This window comes from Drosophila navojoa, chromosome X (genome assembly GCF_054131105.1).
Source record: "Drosophila navojoa isolate 15081-1374.11 chromosome X, UAZ_NAV_1.0, whole genome shotgun sequence".
NCBI classification, from domain to species: domain Eukaryota; kingdom Metazoa; phylum Arthropoda; class Insecta; order Diptera; family Drosophilidae; genus Drosophila; species Drosophila navojoa.
In genome coordinates, this window is record NC_142895.1 from 7,865,282 (window position 1) to 7,884,981 (window position 19,700).

General features: G+C 40.2%; 1 non-coding gene across 1 annotated transcript; it reads right to left on the reverse strand.

Moving 5' to 3' along the window:
- Window positions 1–898: 898 nt before the first annotated feature.
- On the reverse strand, window positions 899–18,452 carry LOC108655670 (uncharacterized). The gene is made up of 6 exons (XR_016197317.1): window positions 18,413–18,452; window positions 6,472–6,628; window positions 1,982–2,259; window positions 1,841–1,917; window positions 1,363–1,783; window positions 899–1,295 (listed from the first exon to the last, which is right to left on the reverse strand). It is a non-coding gene; the product is annotated as an uncharacterized LOC108655670 (transcript).
- Between the last annotated feature and the right edge of the window lie 1,248 nt (window positions 18,453–19,700).

The window sequence follows — 19,700 nt, forward strand, 5'->3', positions numbered from 1 at the left end:
ATAAGCTTGAGGCATTTAAATTATGCACAAGTGCCGACAACCGGAACCGGGTCAGGACAGCAACAGAATGGAGCAGGACGCATTGCCTAAGTGGTTTCTCATTTAGCTGAGACGCATAAATCAAGCATTAAAGCAAATAAACAAGCAAACAAACAAACAAACAAATGAAAGCACGAAACACAGCCGAAAAGCGACAAACGACAAACGACAAACGACGCTGAACGACAAAGATGGAAAGAAAGAATAAGCCGAACGCAAACCGAAGCTCAATACCCTATTTGGGAGAAGATGATCAGGCTCCTCAATATTGTCTTATATCTATAGACCAACTTGTATAGATATGTGACAGCCTAAGTATATATGTATGTATATTAAAATAATCATCTGCAATCTCTGAGAGGATAATCTTGTGGGTCTAAGTTTCCTTTCCAATTCGATTTAAAGTTCCTCTATTATTTTCCTGCTGGTCCTACAGTGCATTGCCATGTTTTAGTTAAATTCTTTTTTCTTTGGTTGCTCTGAGCTGACTGAAAATTAATTAAAAATCATATAAATTATTTCGTTGTCATTTCACATTGCGGACTTTGACGCATTTGCCGGCTGTCACTTGGCCAAAAGCCATTCAGGGCTCCTGCCACATGCCAAATTAATGGCTGACAACGAACTGTCGGTCTAAGGGCTACTGGCTCATAACTCTCAGTTGACTGAAACTAGTACGGACGTGGACCTAAAAAAAAAAACCAAGACCAGAAGATATCTCGAAATTGGCGCATGGTGAAGAAAAAACTGCTGAAGCTGAGATGGCGTCTTTATCAATATGTCATCATCTATAGAATTATGCATTGCTCGATCGATGTTTAACGATAACTGGTCTGTCGAGGGGCTAATCGAAACAGTGTTTGCGCTTCTAAATTTTTATTACTGCATTTAAATTGAAAAATTTGATTGAATGTGAGATAGCAAAGATAGAGGAGATTTACAAAAATATATGATATACTATATGATTATAGCATTATCAGGAATTTGGCAATATTTCATAGAACATTCCACCTGCTTTGTCGGCTCATCGTACTTTATGAACGATCTGTTAGTATTTTCGTAATATGTGGTGGTAGGAGTGGCGCTGCCTGGGACTTGGGAAAATTATCAAGTTTGTCTTGAACGTCCGCAACGTGACAGCACTCGGCTAGGCCATAGAAGGGATATTGGTGGAGCTTGCTGAAGAGGCTGTGCCGCAGCCAAGGCACCTCGTGGCACATGCTCTCGCATAGACCGTTGCGCTCATTGACCTTCAACTGCAAGAGCATGGGTAAATTGGTTAATTCCTCAACGAATAATCGACGAGTGTGTGCGTGTACTCACAAAGGGCGAATTGTGGGCAATCACTACGAACTCGTTCGTCACATTCACACTGGGCGCCACTGCACGCACCTGTGCCCAGATGAGAGCCGGCACCGTGACGGTGTGCCCGGAGTCCAGTTCGACGGACAGCAGGCGGCTGTCATTGCAGGCTATCGTTGTGGGCAGGCTAAGGGTCCCGGAGACACCGACATTAACATCATATTTAGCATTTATGCTTGCCGACTTTAGTGCATTCAGGAAATGCCGCCAATTACCGTTGCGCAGAGCGCTTAGCCAAACAATTGAGAGCATTTCCTTAAACTCGTCTTGCACACTGCTGAGAGGCTGGTCCTGTATGAGGGCGGCATATTCGAGTGTACCGCTACCCATCAGTGACTTGAGTCGTCTGTCGACGCGGAACGCGGCTTCTACGCTCTCCGAGCTGTAACGGGGTCAAACATCAAGTTGATCAACTGACGCATCGTTGGCCTTGACTTACTTGTATGGCTTGAAGAGATGCTGGCTATAGATCACTTCAATGTCTAGGCCCAGTCGGTTGAGCTGACCAGCTTGAGTCTGTTGGCAAGATAGCGTTAGTGCATTTATGGCTCGGAAAACCATTGTGAGTCATTGCTCTTACCGGTGCAAGCCACTTGGAATATGCCGTATAGCTGATATACTTAAGCTGCTGCTAAACTTTTTAGTGAACCATATTCTTCGGAAGTCCGGCCAACAACCAGACTCATGTGACCCTCGCAATCCGGCATACTCGTTCGGCTCTCAAATATGGGAGAATGGGCATTGGCCAGACAACGTACACCATTAATTTCTGGCTCTCTCGAGTGAGTAATCAAAATAAATTTGTCCTGCCTACAGCTTATTGTAGTGAGATTCGTATCAAAATACTCGTTATATGGACTATCAAATGAATGAAGAAGAACATAGATCAATTCCTTATCAAACTGTTTAGCAAGAATATGTTGAATATCTTGAGTACATACGGTACAAAATACGTAAATCCACTTTCACAATATAGATCAACTGATTCCTCGCTTTCACGTGTTAATATGGGCCCCGTGACCGACACCCAATGTTTTGATCCTAGCCTTGTTACCATTAGTGGTTCCGGAGAACCTATTTCGAGATCACAGCTCCCACTTGCACGGTGGAAAGACAGGGAAACAGCGATCAGTCCCACAATAAAAATGTTTAACACTCGCATCGCGCCAAACTAAAAACAGCACTATGGGCAGTCTGCCTGAGCTGAGCTCAATTTATAGGCCAGCATGCACATATGTACATACATATATGCGATTATGATAGATCATATCGATAATGCAATCTGTTGAGTCTAGCGCGGATCTACTCACTTGGAATAACACAGCCATGAATACTCTTCTGGAAAGAGAGAACTCTTGATCATATCAAATGCAGTCAATACTCTACTCTGTAAAATTAGAATTTAATTTTACGGGCAGAAAAAATTAGTCAAAATTAAAAGAAATTCAATAAATACAAAGTTTCAGGAGACACATGGGTATATGTGCATGTACACATGTATGTATATTTGAAAAGTCTTTCGGATTGCACACTTTCGTGAATAAATAATACATATACATATATCAATTTCAGAGTATTTGATATACGACTACAGATTCTAGCATTCATTTGACTGACAGCCTTAAGTAAATTTACAATCTATTGCACTTGTTTCGTAAGTTCATGTACCAGACTCGCATTTTCTTATCAGTCAAGCGGTTGCATGCGTAGTGAGCTTGTGAAATCGGGGAAGAGCCGCAATTGTTGGCATTCGTTGCCATCTAAGTGAAGCGAATCCGACTGTTTTGAGCACGATCTGGGAATACGTGCATACATACATGCATATGTGTATGTGTAGCTTATAAAGTTAATAATAATCCACTGCTCTGTTCCAATATACCCTGTACATTGACCAGCATAATATGTAGACATAAATTAAAACACTGAATACAAATCATTTTGCTGTGCATAAAGAAATAAGCGTATGATAATGATGATGATTAATGATAATGATAGTAATTAGGACAGAGCATTTGCGGGCCACCCGCATGAGCCACAGTGTGCGTTGATTCTGCCCCACTTGCAATTATGAGTCGAAACTAGCTCTGGCACTCTGGCACTCTGGCACTCGACGGCAACTGAGTCAGCAAAAACAAAGTCAGGTTCATTATCGATATGGACTGCGGCTCTAATGAATCGCTGCCAAAGTCACTGAGTGACCAAGTCACAGAGCCAAGCACTTCACGTGCTCGCTAATCGGATGCTCTGATATTTACAATGTAACACTAAGTATAGCCCATCAATATTATCTTTTCCAGCGATGCGCAAGTATTATAAACATAGTCGAATAATACAAACTGTTCGACTGGCCTAGGAATGACCCTGTGTATATAGCCTGGCCAAATGAGAGCAATATGAAGCGAGAGTGATATATGTAAGACTAAGCTTGATTGGTGGACTCAAACGTTTTCAGCTCTATTCTGTAGCCAATATTGAAAATATATCAAAATATCACTTTTTGTATAAGAAATATATTTATATTGAATATTTTTTGCGATATTTTTAATATATATCAGTTGGCAAGTAAAAGAACAAAAATTGAATATTGTGAAAACGAATTATTCAGACTCTAAACATATGCCTTAACATATCCGATATGGCGGTGTATATGAGAATAAAATCACTATGATATACTTACTCTTATTATTCTTTTTTTGTTGGGACGAATAAATTTGTTGTGGGTAAAAAGTTATTTAAAAATCATTGAAAATATTGACATATCGATATATCGATATTTTTAAATATCGTATTGATATTTTTCAGAACTTAAACTATCATCGATACGATATTTTTTTTAAATATTCGACAGTCCTAATTGAAATAGTCAATATTGGGAGTCTTGACTTGACCTAGAGTACTACAGGGCATATTCAGGGCAGGGAGTGAGAGTTACTCTGCTTTGATTCGTCCGTTCTTCCGTTTGTGCTTCATTCCCTGGAGAATTACAGAGACCAATGTTGTTTTGTGTCTGATTTCATTTGTTGGTTGTGTAAGCCCAAGTCGATATATACATATGTATATAGCGTCATTCTCAGTGTGTATATATACCCTGTTCGACCCACTGTACAGCTGCTGCTGCTGCTGCTGGAGCCGAGCTCTGTTGGCCGGTTTCGTTTGTCACCGCATGGCTATTAACAACAGTTTGCGCAAATGACACTGCAATAAAGCATAAAGAGAAAGGAAAACATTAAAAGATACAACGCCAGCCACGTCCAGCGTCAGAAGACGCGCGGAGAGCGAACAAAGCCAGGCCGAACACTCAGCCCTGACCGGGCTGCTGGTCAGCCGAGAGATCCTTCCGCTGGCCGCTGGCCGCTGGGCGGACAATGTCTTATGCACAGATTTATTATGTGGCCATAAATAAATTACAGGGCCCGGAACGCACAGGATGCACATAATAACACGGCAAACAACGGACTCCAAATGTGGCTAAAAGCAACTAACCAAAGCCAAAGCCAATGCCAATGGCGAAGCCAAAACCGAAGCCGAAGCCGAAGCACGCCAAATCAAGCCGAAAGCAGCAAATTACCAAAAATACCAAAAATGCTTGCCAAGGGCAATTCGAGCGTGACCCGTTAGTGCGTTGTTAGCCCCCTAAACCATTTGCCCGAATCCCAGTTATGTGATAAGGGTTAAAAGGTCTGTCGACAGCCCCACCCCCACCCCCACTCGCCCTGCCACAGTCCATTCAAAAATGCATGAAAATGTTGAACGATCTAATTAGTGCCCAAGCACTAGCTGTAATACATATACATGTAATACACACACACACACACACACACACACACACACATGTGTGTAGCGCATACTGTATCTATGTAAATTGAAACTGCTGAACAAGCAATCATTTCCTCTCGCTCTCATCACTCAACACATCAACTGAGAGCTCGACCAAGTGTTTGTTGTTCCGTTCCGTACACTGAGCCAGCCGAAAGGGTATATTGGCTTCCAATGTGCTTATGTATGTCTGAATGATATGTGAATACAAAGTTGCTAAATAGATTGCTTTCACTTATTCTCTCTCTCTCTCTCTCTCTCTCTCTCTCTCTTTCTCTCTCTCTCACTCTCTCTCTATAGCACTCTCTACATATTTAGCTTTCGTATATCCTAGCTGTCATTCATCCATTGCTCTACTCAAATATACCCTGCACTTTGACCAGCAAAGATTTCAATGTTGATTCTTGAAATTGATATGAAATAAATAGTTTCATATTTCATATCTTACACAGCATTTTTGCACCTTTGCCTCAATATAAAATATTTATTTATTTTTATTTATTGTGCTTTATTTCCTTTACACATTCGTTTTTTTTCAACAGATAAAGATTTTGATGTATGCTTAATGGAGGTTTGTTATATTGCTTTTCAGCTTGGCTAAGGATTTTCTATATTTTTTATTTTTATTTATTTATTTTCAATTTTTTTCAAAGCCTTTTTTTGATTTAAATGAAACTGCATAGATATTATATGTAAGAAATTGATAAAAGCATATTCAGTATATTTATGCTCGTTCTATTGCAAATGGCAACAGCCACGCCCACAGCGCCCGCAAGCTAAGCAGACAATGGCCAATGGTAACAACCTAACTATGCCCTTAGCTTAAACTTTAAGTGCCATACTGACTCTCTCTCTCTCTCTCTCTCTCTTTCTCTCTCACTCTCCCTTTCTGGCTATCTCTTAGCGCGTTTGGTGCAGTGCGTCAGCCAGGCTGACTGAATGGCTGGCTGGCAATAAATATCAAAGCATTTGTTTGCCGTCAAAAGCAAGAGGCTGCCAGGTTGCAACGCCTTCAATAAGTGGATGCGTGTATCTGTGTGCGCGCGCGTATGGGTGTGTGTGTGTGTCAAAGTTTGTGCGGCAGTCTCACAGTGGCAGTCAATGGCTGTGGCACGTGCGCCGTAATTTGCGCGTTTAACATTTAAAGCAGCTCGTGAAGCTTCACAAATCGCCGCAACCGCTTCCAGGTACACGGGGGCGTATGCGCAATAAATTTAACGAGCTGCCATTAGAGATGACGACGAGGACGACTACGATGGCGTTGGCATCGGCATCGACGATGGCGCTGTCGTTGTCGTTGTCGTTGTCGTTGTCGTTGTCGTTGTCGCTGGCAAGGCCAAGATGTCAATGTCTGAGGGTAATGGCAATGGCAACGGCAACGGCAACGGCAACGGCAACGGCAGATGGGCGCCTGCATTGAAATTTGTGCAGGCTAATGATAAATTGACTTAATTAGTTGACGTGCCAAGCACAATTATTATGAATTGTTGCGCTCATGTGTTTCCGAAAAACAATTTCGCCCACGTTTCACAGCAAATTCGATGCTGCCTCAATTGATGGCGATTGAATAATGCTTCCATTCAAATTAACTGCCGAACATATCTCAGCTTCAATCACACGGTGCTCATGCAGCACTGATTATGAATGAATAATTGCGAACAAGAAGAAGCATAGGCTGATTCAACAGCAAACCAAATTGTGATGAGCCGATAGCTCAAATGCCCAAGAGGCTATCGTGAATGAGCTACTGTGATCTAGATAGCACTGAGTTAAGTGAGAGCTACAGCGATTTGAAATGGTAAACTCTTTTTCTCTGGTTTATCACTACTGCAGTGGTTATCCTGTAGAGTTTGCTGTCTCTTAAGACCCCTCAAATGTACATTACTTGGAGATTTTTGTCAATACAGATAATCAACTGTATCTAAAGTGGATGGAATATATGACTAGTTGTGGAATTCAGATGGGAAAAACTATATAGAACTGATTAAGAAATCAAAGAAATTGAAATGCATGTTTTTATGAATGAACTAAGACGAATATAAACAGGTTATGTGTAGATTTCTTTTTCAAGGGAGGATTTTCCTCAAATATATAGTATATTCTGTGAGCATGTAGTGTATGAAGTTTGCTCTATCAACATTTGTATAATTTCTGCCGCAACTGATAACACTTGACAGCTGTTGGGTTTGGCTCGAAGGTCAGTTGATCGAACTATTTTAGTGATCTATGCTATACTGATCCTTGCTCTGTTGTGTTTGATCTAAAAAAAGAGTCTTACTTGTCTATCGTACTCAGCTTGTCGATCTGCTCTGGAATCTATGGAGGTCTTATAAGGTTTACCACGCCTCCTGCCGGCAGTTACAGAGATAACACAGAAATATAACATCCCGAATGTCTATTAGCAATTGGTTCAGGCCAAAAGTACATATAATATATCAATAGATAAAGTTCACTAGGGCATCGCCGTGTCGAGTAATCGCGATTGTTGTCTTGTTGTTATTTGCTTCTGTTTCGTTTTGTTGCGGCGCTTTCATTAATTTACGTGTAATTCATTTTTGAAATCAAATGTAGTAGACATTCTGGCTTGGGCCGTGCGTTTGTTTGTGCTGGAGAGACGTGCTCTCGGGCTCGATAATAATTGAATCCCCTATATGTGGCTAATGAGTGCACGGATGGGCGGACTCCTTTGCCACGTCGCGTCGTTGCTGGCAACGCACACGTGCAGCAAATCAACTTGGCCAAGTTTCGTTTTCACTTCGATTTCGTATGCAGCCTCGATGGAAACAGAAGCTGGGCGGCAGGAGGCAGGCAGCAGGAGGCTGGAGGCAGGTGGGAGCAAGCTAGCGACAACAAATGAAAATACGAAAACTTGCAACATTTTTCAACAATTTAATTTATTTATTTTGGCACTCTTGTTGCGGCTGTTGTTGCTGCTGTTGCTGCTGTTGCTTTGCAGTCAGCTGTCGTGACATGGGTTTTTCTCCCATTCACAATCCCATTCAGGTTCGCATTCGCATTCACATTCACATTCACATTCTGTGACTGTGATCGAAACGCACTGATAGCCTCTGTCACTCAAGCGAACTGGTTGACTTTGCTGTTTGGCTTTCGCTTTGGGCTACTTTGTCACGATATCGCCCGCTAATCTGGACCGTATCCGAGGCCCGTGTGCCGCGTCCCCCCCGTCAGCTGCACCCACATTAAAAACACTCACATAATACAATTTCCCCATTTTGTGCGGCTGCCCCTTCCTTTCCCTCACTTTTGTTTCGCTCTCTTTGGAAATCAACTTTGGGTTATTTTTTCTTCAACATGCGCCAAAGATTCCATTTACTCGGAATTTAATTGGACTCGAACTGAGCTTGAATTCAACTTTATTTGGCCAGTTTGCGTTGCTTTAAAGCTGAAGCTTTTCATATCTGGCAAATTTTAAGTACTCAACTTTTTCGATGCTGCCTGAGTCGAGCCCCAACTAGCCTTGGTCTAGCCCCCACTTTTACTGCTGCGCATATTTTCAATGTTACTTGATGCGATTTATCGGCTGTATTCCTGTAACTTCTGCTGCTTACAGCTTAAAGTTATGAAATTATTATTTATCTCCTTTGGCGCTTATGCAAAGCTGATCTTTGGCATTTTACATTTCAGAGCTGGCCAATTGTTTGCCAAATTGATTTGCCTTTATATTGAGCACATTTCAAGTGTTCCAAGTGATTAGCCTCAATTGACTTGAGGCTGCGAGCATATCTGAATAGTTTGCCATCTCATCTTGCGCTCCATTTGCCACGAATCGTCTACTTTGTAGCCTTACACAATGCTCTGCTCACTTGCCCCTTCCCTCTTATGCTTACACGCCCCCTGTGGCCTATTTAAGAATTGCATATTTGCTTTCTTGCCTCCTTATTGCATTAATTCAATTTGATTTACTTTTATTTATATACTCATTGAATACTTATATTAATATTTGTGAAGCTAACTATTTCGCCACTAGAGAAGCTGTGAATATATCTACTCAAAGTACCTCGTCTGTTGGTATAAACATTTTCTTCATACGACCACTAAGGGCGTGGCAAATTGGAAAACGTGTTAGCCGTTGATATATTCAAGTCTTGTGGGAGTTTAGAAGGGCGCAAAAGCTTGTATCTCGATAATTTCATCTTCGTCTATCGATAACCAAATACTTCTTTCGTCTTATTGTGGGCGTGGCTTATAAGTAATTATCGATTCATTTCTGCAGTTGTAGACCAAATAATACCAATTAATACAGTTCAGTTACCGCAGATTACTTACGGACTCCTTCGACGCAAAGGCTTCAGCTGTGCCTGGGTATTATGCAGTCGGCAATGCCCGACTGTAATGTTCTCAATTATTATGCTCATGCTCAAGCAAAGAATTATTTGGTCTTCAGCTCATTTCATGTGCATCTTAAGACCTTCACTGACCTGAATTGCTGCGAATTGTCCACCAAACTCTCCGCCTTATCTATATTTTCTCTGGCTCCACAGATATATACATATATGTATATATATTGTATACCTTCACTTCATGTCAGCTCCAATCACATCGTCCGGCAGCTGTGCATAATTTATTTAAAGCGTAAACTTCCGAATAAAAAGGAAACGAAAAGTAAAATGAAATAAATGCAAACTTCAATTAAATTGCGCAATTTGTGTTGAAGCAAAGTTCGCTGCATTTCGCAGCCGAGCCCGAGACAGTTGGCAGCTGCAGCAGGTGCGCTTGCATACCTTTGGCTAGTATTTGCCAATCGGGCGCCAAATTGAAAATTCCCTTTGAGCGCACTGGGCCCGAGCAATTTAATGCATTTCGCAATTTGACTTTAATGCGGTCGACCATGCCTGGCCCAGTGGCCTCGCTCGCTGTTTGCCCGGCTAAGTGAAATGCGAAAAGGTGACAAATTAAAAACGATTCACCTGAATTAGTCCGCCTCGTTTTACCCAACTGCCAAAGGTATCGATTTATGCATTTCCACATCAATCAAACTCTAAATAAAAATCGAGAGAAAAACACAAATCAAGCCAACTAAATGGCGCGAACTGTACTCGACGAATTTATTCAATGTTTCAAACATCAATTGCTTGCAATGCTCTAACTAAAAGTATTACGCATTGATCACTGCGTTGACCTTTGCACGTATAGTGTATACAACTCTATTTCATTGAACAAAGGTGGGCACGATTTGCGGCGGTACAGGCTCTAGGCGGTCATGTGAGCGATGTCAACAAATTTACCTAATCTGAAAAAAAAAAAAATAATAAAAAAATAAGAAAATGCCAACATGTTTATTATCATCTAAATAAAAATATAAAGTTAAAAAAAAAAAATGCTAAAATGATTATCATCATCTAAATAAAAATAAATATTAAACAAAAAAAAAAAATTGTTCGTCGGGTAAGGGCAAGCTTGCTAGCTCCATTGATCTGAAAAAAAAATAAATAAACAAAAAAAAATGCCAACATGTTTTTCATCATCTAAATAAAAATATTAAATTAAAAAAAAAATTGCTAAAATGATTATTATCATCTAAATAAAAATATTAAGTTAAAAAAAAGAACATGGGTTCGTCGAGTAGAGGCAAGCTTGTAGCTTGTCCATTGAATATCAACAGCCTTGTATAAATTTATATATGTATGTTGAATCGTTTATAAACCTGCTCGAGGGACCGTCGTTATAACCGGAAGTCTCCATAGCCATATAATTTTACTCAAATCTTTGTCTGGAAACCGGAACTTTCGCCGCAATAACCGTATGAACTCTATAAGCAGAGTCGTTATAGCCGAATTCTACTGTATTTACATATTTTTATATCAAATAACTATATTGTGTACTCGAATCATCTCTAGAAATTTTCTTTTTATTTGCTGTTGTAATTATTTTAATAATAAAAAATAAATAAATAATTCAAATAACACTTCAGTCGGGCGTTACGAACTGCATTGACTCATTGACGGCCACAACGCTCCATTTTCCGATTTATATTATAATTCTATGATATATATTATTTTCTATTATATAATTATTATATATACATATGTACATATTGATTATATAGATCAATCATTTTATTATTAAAATATATCGGTAGAGTATTCAGACCTGAACATATGATAGCCGCAACTTGCGATAGTTTCTCGTTTCAATATATTTTTTTTTAAATATATTTTTTTTATCTATATATATTTTTCTTTTATTTTCGTTCATTTTATTTTTGGGTTTTTGCATTTTGCAAAGCGAAATGAAAACTCAGTCGACGACGACCAGCCGTGCCGTGGCACAGTTAAATTCACGTGACAAGCCAATATTAAATGTGATTCAGCTGCAGCACAAATGCAAACAGCAGCGAGAGACACATTTAGAGAGAGGTGGAGAGAGTGGGAGAGTGGGGGAGGGAGGACGAGCGAGTCGGGTTAGTCAGAGAGCCCGAAGGAAGTGGCTATAGACATTTAGATATACTGCATATAGCAACTGTGCGCAAACTATGCCGCTCAACTGTTTGGCTTTAGCATTTATTTATCACATTTTCAATTCAGTTGGCACAAAGGAAACAAAGCAGAGCAGCTTGAGAAAATAACGGAGCTGCAAATGGAAATCCTGGCGACAGTTTTCACTTGAAATCAACTGACCCCATATACATACACATACACATACATTCAGACATATGCACAGCGATTCACAACTATTCACTTAACTTTCCATAATATTTATGATTGTTTAACATGAAATTTGATGGAAAAAAACCCGATTCAAAAACTTTTAATGTAGCCAACGTAAACGCTTCAATTTGTTACGAGCTGGGCGAAAACTATTTGGCCAGACTCAACAACTTTATTGGCCAAATGGAAACCAGTCTGGTTACATATACAGAAAAAAAAAAACTCTGACGTATTGAGATGTCAGATTGCCCTTGAGCTGAAGTCAAGTAGGAGAGAGATCGATCTATGGGAGAGCAGAGATAAGCTGAAGTCAAATTGATGGGAGCAATAAGAAGTCAGGAATCAGTATTACGCAGTCGGTAATGCTCGATTGCAAGCCTCATACTTGCTCTGATGAAATTGCTTTCTTAATCTGTATTAAGAGTTAGTGAATAAAACGTTTCGACTTGGGCTGAAAGAATTGTGTCTTAAAGCTAAAGGAAAGTCAAGTCTGTGTGGGTGTGTGTATATATAATGTGTGTGTGTGTGTGTGTTTGTGTGTGTGTGCTCTTGATGAAATCGATTGCCGCCTGCGGACAAACGAGGCTGTCATGTTTGGTTTGGTTGCCGTTTCCGCTTCCGTTTCCGTTTCATTTTCATTTTCAGTTTCAGTTTCAGTTTGATTTCATGCAACGCTCAGAGCTCAGCGCTCAACGCTCATCGCTCGGCACTCGGCGCTCAGCTCTCAGCTCTCAGCTTTCAGCTTTCAGATGCAGTTTTGTGCCAATGCTGCAATTAAAATTGAATCAATTATGAATTTGACTTTGCCGCCATTTGTAGTGCATGTCAAGTGGATCAGGACTGCGCCTGCAGCTGTCCGATTTTGGTATTCGCAATATCAATAGCCTGGCCAGAGAGCAGCCAATATTGATTGATTGGCAGGACTCGGCTCGATTGTTAGAAACTTTAAATATGGCTGCGAGCAGACAAACGATATTTATGCAATAAAACCAAACGCCACCCGACGAGTTCTCGCTGTCCTCTGTCCGAATTGCCGAGAATTCAAATCAAGTTCGTTTCATTTGATTTACACACAGTCCGCACCGAATGACGTGTGAAAGCCAAAGCAAATTAATGTTTGGCAACACCTTTTTTGGGAGCGTGTGAAAAACTACTTAATTGAAATGCTTTGGCTGCCAGCGTTCCGTTCGTCGAATTTGTTATTCTTGCCAAAACGGTGCACAAACAATAATAATCAATTCGAAATGACAATAATTCACAGCTGACATGCTCGCTTTGCTCAGTTTCGGATGCACTGATTGATTATTGTATGCATTCAAAATAAAATCAAATAATAATTAATAACGATATCAAAAATATTGTTGGATTTTGAGCACTCGTTTTAAAAAATTACTAAAGAAAAATAAAAATAAATAAATAAAAAATAATAATAATTATAAAATTTAAACCCATGAATGTAAAAAAATAGTAATAAAAATATTGTTAAAATAAAAAAATAAATACATATTATATTAATATATAATATTATTTTTATCATATATGTAAATTAATTTTAATAATTGCAAATATAGACATTTTTTTTTAATATTTTTAATAACTCTAAAATTAATGCTTATTTATTATTTTTTTCTTTAAAAATTAATTAAATATTGTTGGCCCTTTTATAATTATATTATTATAATCTAAATTATGTACATATCTATAAGTATTTTATGTACTATATTTAATATAAAAATAATTTATATGATTAAAATAACAAATCATTATTATTTATCAATTTATTTTTATAAAAACAAATCAAATAAATTTTTACAAAAAAAATAAAAATAAATAAATAAATAAATAAAATAAAATAATATATAAATAAATAAATAAAAAAAAAAAATTAAATTAAATTTTTGTTTTCTTCAAACATGGTTTTCTTATCCTATGCAAATAGTTCCCAATAATGCTCATCCACTGAGCAGGAGAAGCCGATTCGTTGCCGCCTTTAGCTGCTCAATCGCATCAGAGCGTCGTCCTGTCAAAATCTTCCTCAATAGCCACAGACTGGACAGGCCTCGGTAATTTGTTGGGCGTGTGATCAATGCTGGCCAAGAATATAATGAGGTTAGGTTAGTGGAGACCACAATCGAAGATGAGCCATGGCACAGCCTTGCCGAAGAGAATTCAATATAGTCGAATTTGTTGGCATAAGACATGAGAATCGAAAATCAAATATACTTAAGCCATGCAATTTCTAAATTCACAATACTCTCTGAAGAGGTCTTCCAATCTAAGGAAAATAGTTCTTGAAATATAACTTAATATAACAACAGCCAATATATATAAATGTATATATGTATGTATGTATTTATCCATATCAAGTATTTGTTTCAGCGCTGTAGATAAAATATTGCAATTTATGTAGCACATCGCTTAGAGTGTGGCACTGTGAGATCGAGTGTGAGATAGAGCTAGTGTGTGTGTGTGTGTGTGTGTGTGTGTGTGTGTGTGTGTGTGTGTGTGTGTGTGTGTGTGTGGGGAACGTCTTGCCGAGTGGAACAGTTTGTGTCGAATCCCATTTGGAATTGCATTCAGGCGTTGGAGCGAACGAGTTGTTGTGTGTGTGAGACAGTTGGAGTTCGGGGCCATCGGGGAGGTGTGTGTGTGTGTGTGTGTGTCTGCGTGTGTGTGGGGCTTGGCCTGCAGGCAAACAAGTTTTAAAGCAAACAACTTTACTGTTGCCGTAACTGTAACCGTAACCGGAACCGTTACGGTTGCTGCCATTGCTCGGCAAGTTCAATATATATGGCAGTTGCCGTTGACTTTTGATCGCTTTCCAGCACGCACACACACACACACACACACACTCGCTCACCCACAGAGAGACACACAGCGAGAGACAGACAGGCGGACAGGCGGACAGGCGGACAGGCGGACAGGCGGACACACACATACATACAATATGGTCAGGGCTACTTTGTTGTCGCTGGGGCGAGCATGGCGTATGCGCAATATTTGTATTACTGTTTCATATGGGCCGCTAGAGCCCCCGAAATGCCCGAGCTGAAGTTGAAGCTGGAGCTGTAGTCGGAGCTGTGGTCCACGCCACGTGTCCTAGTTATGGACGTTCATATATATCGCGCTCTCTCCCTCTCTCATTCTCAGTGTGTGTGTGTGTGTGTGAAGCGATGGAGTAAAGAAAAACGGCATCGGTTATGGCAAACGAATGCGACGATGCCGTTTGCCCTTAACTCAAATGTACAACATCAATAAATAAAAAACCCAGGCGAAAGGATATAAAAAAGGATAATAAACAGAGTCCCCTAAGAAATCTATAACTGAGTGCGGCCACACACACACACACACACACACACACTCGCATTGCAACATTTGCTGCTGGCTGAAATTGGCAGCGACAGCAGCAGCATCGATAAGGATATGTTTGTGGCTTGCTGCTGCTGCTCGAGTGCTGAAACACACGTTCAAATTTAAACGATGTCTCTATATAAATATATATATATATATGCACACACATGTGCTGTGTGTGTGTGTGTGTGTGTTTCGCCCACACACATAAATTTCCATATGGCAGCAGCTCATGCAATATGCAGGATAACCTCGATGAAAAGGCGATAAAAAGACGCCGCCTAATGCTCAACGCGCGCGCCCCGTCTTCCTCTCTCCCTCCCACACACACACACATGCACACCAAAAGCCACAAACGCCTCTGTCCATGTCGATGGCATTCAAATGAATAAAGCAAAAGCCTGGCGCCTATCTCGCTAATGTATCCTGGCCAAGTTATGACTGACAGTCGCAGGAGTGCGCCAAGTCGTAAACTCAATTTTCTTGCCACTGTCAATGCAGTACGAATATTTGCGCTTACACACACACACTCACATGCACACACACACACACACACACGCACATGCAGAGCGAACTGTGCTTTGTGGCATTGACATAAATGAATGTTCCGGATGCAGAAGCAACCAGCATCTGGCAGCCAGTTGATTGAATGCGGTTGCCACTTATCAACAGCTACAGACGACCACATTCAACACAGACGCCTTTAATATATATAAATGTATAACTGTCAGACTCAGCTGCATCTGCTGTATACACCATGTCATATTGTTTCTATATACACATACAAACTATGCACCTATTTTAAAGCACAGACTACGACTCGGGTTTTCTCTCAGTTCATTTTTGATCAACTATGGATAAGTTCTCTTGTTTATAACTCTTTAGATTTTTAGAAGGCCTTAACTGTTTACTATTTGGTAAACAGAATTATTTTTAATTTGTATAAAGTTTTTACTCTTTACATCTTCTTTCTTCTAATTCTTTGTAACAGTTTCTTATATTCTAACTTGAACGGTATTTAACTTGTGTTTTCTTAAAACTCTTGATATGGAATCTTTTCTTGAGACAGAATTACTTATTTTTCGTTTCCATAGAGCTTCGTCTCTATAAATACTCATCCGATTTCTGATCTGGCTAAACTGCATTTAAGTTCATTTCTCAAGACACACCTAAGATATCATCGTTACTTGAATTTATCATGATGATCAATAAACTCGGCTTAATTTTATGTATTCTTAAGTTTTCCAGTTTCTCTTTCTTCAGTTTTTGTTTTTCTTGGATAGCAATTCTATTGACTGACAATATCGCTCCAAAAATAGACACAAAACTCTAGGAACCCACCTCTTCTATCAATATTCCATCTCTCTTATCAGGCAGCGACTGCATCGAGAGTTTTCCTCTAAGTTGAAGTTATTTTTTTTGTTGGCTCTCTCTGAGCTCTTTCTCTCTCTCTCTGTTGCTTCTTCTTTCCTTCTTTTTGACCGCTCAGCCAGGCTGCTGGCGAGTGGCGCAGCAGTTGCCAATTATTGTGTTCCTTAACTGAAAATCTGTTGTAATCCCTTAAGAGGTTTACATTCGAAATCGCAATCTATGGCATTAATCGCTGCGCTTGTAGCCTACGAGCTGTGGCTCATGTGCCACCGAAATGAGTGCAAAACATTTCGTCGAGTTTCTCTGCCGCTGCCGCTGTCGCTGTCGCTGTCGCAGTTGACGTCGCAGTTGGCTTTGACGCTGCCGCTGGCGTTGGCGTTGGCAATTCTGAAGCACTTGAACGTGCGTCAAATTAAAACACCGCAAAATGTCAAGTGATGCGAGCTGCTGCAGACAGAGCGGTGCGCTTGGCCTGTGCGCTGGTGTGGTGCACGAGTGGTGCCGGGGCGGGGCACTGCTGGCTGCTGGAGCTGGGTGTGTGCAAAAGAATATTGCGTTGCATTTATTTTAATGAGCATTAAATGATGTGGCAAGCCGCCGATGCGAGGGCAGCCCCAAACTACGCTGCAACTGCTGCCACGCCCCGCTGCTGCCCACATTTACGACTTAATGATGCCAATCGACGGCTATGCACAAAAGTATGCAACACATTTTTGCAACATGCCTTCACACAATGCCTCCATGCGCCGCTTTGAGCCAAATCACAATCGCTCTCGGATAGTGGGTAGTGGTTGGTGGTTGGGGTGCTTAGGGTGGCTGAGTGGTTGGCTGAGTGGTTGGCTGGGTGGCACGCAGCTAAATTTCATGGCATTGCTGTAAATTTATGGGCCACACACACACACACACGAAAATCTTTTGTGCATTCACTTTGTCGAACAACCACACACAAATACACACACATACACACGTACACACACGCACACACGCTGGCAATCGTTTGTAGAGCATCCGGTGGCGCATCCGCTTGTGGCATGCTGGTGGCGGCGCCCGCAAGGGGCTGGGGAAATTGAAACAAATGTTTTAGAGATATTTATTTGCATATTTGCATAATTTTTCGGTTGCATTTTTTATGCGGCCTTCCATTATTCATATGCAGCGACCGACACATGCCCAACCACACACACACACACACACCCACCCACACACACACACCCAGACACACACACACACATAGCAGGAAAGTAGCCCACGCAACTGTTTTAGCCCAACAAATATGGGCAGCATTTTATGAGCCTGTTTCTCTCAGTCAGCCACATGATCTATAAAACATGCTCTTATCGCTGGCTTGGTTTACGTCAATGGGCTTCGATGCACTCAATCTGGATACCTAATCACATTTCTCATCAATTTCAATAATGATTTCAATAATTTAACCTAATCTTGGCAGGCCTCAAATAGGATTGACCCATTTCTGCGTGTTTTTACCTGCGCTGAATTGCCAAAGCTCGCATATTCGTGTTACGTGAATAGTCTGTGACTGATTTTCTCTCTCTCTCCCTACCTCTCTCACTCTATTCTTCATCTGTCTCTCTCTCTGTCTTTCCTCTAACTAAGCCAAGTTTTCTTTTATAATCTAAGCCCATAGAACATGAAAATTTTAGGTATACTGATTGGAGGAACATGTATGTTACTGGAGGAAGTTTACGTATGAAATCCCACAATATACATATGTAGACCTGATCACAATGCAGAGACGTGTCAATTCGACACTCCATCTCTCTGTCCGTCCGACTGCTCATCCACACCTTTGTCCATCCGTCTGTCCTTCAGTATGAGCACAGCCATTCTTTAAAGCCCCAACAGCTAAAGCGAAACAAGTCTATTAGTTGTGCTTGCATAAGACATTCGCATGATTGAAAAACCCACTCTAAGATATTCCTTAGTCTAAGATATTCCTTAGTCGAGCACAGCCCACTTGAACACTTTTACTTGTTTTTTTGTGTTTCGCTCTCAAGTGTAATTATAACTAAAATATTCTTTGTGTAAATACACACAAATGTTGTACGAATTTTTTCACATTTCACAGTTGACTTCTGCATCAACTGTCATTAAAATGGGTCAAGAGAGTTATATTTCATACACTAAATACACACGCATATGCATATACATATATGTAGCATGCATATATGTATATATGTATATATGTATATATGTATTTATATACAATTTCGGAAATACTTGGCACTTTAGTCAATTAGCAGGGCAAATGTTTTGTTTTTATTGCTCTCTGCAGTTGTTGCTGTCGTTGTTGTTGTTGTTGCTGTCAATGGTGAAAGCCTGACGCATTTTCAGCTTTATACATTTATTTATGATTTTAAGCATGGCCACAAATTTATTTGTGCATTTTTGTGCTATATTCACAAATTTGCATTTTTGGTGTGTCTACACAATTTCCGGCATTCGAACTGCTCCTTTTCCCCGTCTCCATTTCACGCATACTCTATCGAAAGTGTAATTAGATTATAGATTATGGCTAACAATCGCTGTGTGAAATATTGTCCTATTTATTATATACACAAATCAATTAAACTTATCTAAAACTTACCTGCACTTTTTTTCCATACAAATTGAATAGAAGCTTCAATTGAATCCAGTTAAAGTTCGAATTTTCGTGTATAATCCGTAGGTGTAACACAAGCTGAGCTTGACCATCGAATGGGAAACTCCTGCAAAAGGCTTTAACTGTAAGCAGTTTGCCTAACAAAGAGTTTACTTTGACTGGAGCTGGGCTAGAGTTTGGTTAGTTAGCAAACACTTAAGTCTGAATGCTGAAATCTATATGGAGCTAACCCAGGCGAGGTGCGTTCAAAGAGTATCTGCCATGTTGGATTCCCTTCTATCTGCTTTTCGTGGCTCTGCTTCTGCCCTCCTTCACTATCTTTCATTTGCCTTAACAGACGATATTCGCGCAACTCTTCAAACACACCTCGCTCATGCAGATAAGCGTATTCGAATTCGTGCAATGCGTGATTTCTTTAACTATTTTGATTTGCTTCCAATTTCCATGTTGATGACACATTCACTTTAACAAAA